The sequence below is a fragment of the Oryx dammah genome, unplaced genomic scaffold (genome assembly GCF_014754425.2).
Source record: "Oryx dammah isolate SB20612 unplaced genomic scaffold, SCBI_Odam_1.1 HiC_scaffold_22, whole genome shotgun sequence".
NCBI classification, from domain to species: Eukaryota; Metazoa; Chordata; class Mammalia; order Artiodactyla; family Bovidae; genus Oryx; species Oryx dammah.
This window is the reverse complement of record NW_024070206.1, coordinates 25,783,269-25,784,658: the sequence shown is the minus strand read 5'-3', so window position 1 is coordinate 25,784,658 and position 1,390 is coordinate 25,783,269.

Genomic DNA, 1,390 nt, shown 5'->3' with positions numbered 1-1,390 from the left:
TTGGGTTTGCTTATATACCTTTTGTTACACATAGGGATGAATACAGAATCACGCGGGGGTCAGCAGTCCTGACCTTTATCAAAATCAGGTGCTTCACATAAATGTATAAAAAAAGGTTTTAGGGATATTACATCATCTGGCCATGAGTGAGACCTGCTGACATTTTATGATCCTTTCTTTCTGATAACCAAAAAAACTTATTTCTTCCAAGGGTGTTTTTTCTTAAACCAGGCACCACCCTCCAAATAAAGTTGCATTCCTATAGGGTGAGGGTGTAGTGAGTTATAATCAAGAAAGGAACTTATTTAACCCGAGGTTAACATGATTAATCTTAAAGGTTAATACTTATTTCTCCTATATGCTTAAAGGTTAATGCTTATTTCTCCTATATGCTAGTTATATTCATTATAAGGGCAGGGAATATGGAGATTTAGCAGCAAACATCAGCCCAACAAATGAAAATCCTTTTACCAATGCTCTCCTTAAGATCTATCTAGTCTTAAGATAGTGATAAAGTTACATTTTTACATAGCAAGGACACAGTGATTTATAACAAAGTACAGTGATCTATTACAAAAGAGAAAATTCATTAACTCAAAAAGTCTAGTATTGCTAACATCAAAAACTATTCTATTTCCTTTTCTATATTCCAAATACATTGATTAATATATTCCCAGGTGCCTAAGGATATGACTCAACAATGAGAAAAGCCCTATGCTAATTAAGACTTTCAAAATACTCCAAAACTCTCTGTGCTGTTTATGGTTAAGAGGTAGTAAACACTCTGTCACACAAGCTAGTCTGTCAGCAGAGAGGTCTGACCTGAAACACCCTTGTCACACCCAGGGTAGGGAATTAGCAGAAATTATTGGCACAACAAATGAAAAACCCTTCACCAATATAATTCCTAACCAACCCATTATACTAATAATTTCTAACTCCCCCAAAGAATTTGCCTTTAGTAAGTCTAAAACACCTCATGCCTCTCAGGTTGGGAGGCTGTAAACAATCACATGTGGCCGGACGAACCTATACAGGCGGGCTAGATAACCTTCAGAGGAGTCCATAGGCTGAAACACTCTTGTCACGCCCAGGAATTTTTATTGCCTTGGAGTTGCACGTTTACTCCTTCTCCGAGAGAAATGGTTATTGGGGAGAGCATAAAACAGACTCTGGTTTTGGGGTAGATGCTCGGGAACAGGGGGTTTCCTGAGGCTTGATCACACCTTTGCGTATGCCAAGCCTCCTTCCTCATGACCCTTGCCATGGGTGGAGTTTCTCACACTGGCTCCTGGCAGTCAATGTTCCACCTACCTAATTCAAGACAAAAACTGTGTTGTTTATGTGATATGTTGACTTATGAGACATCTAGAAGTTCTGTGAATGTAAA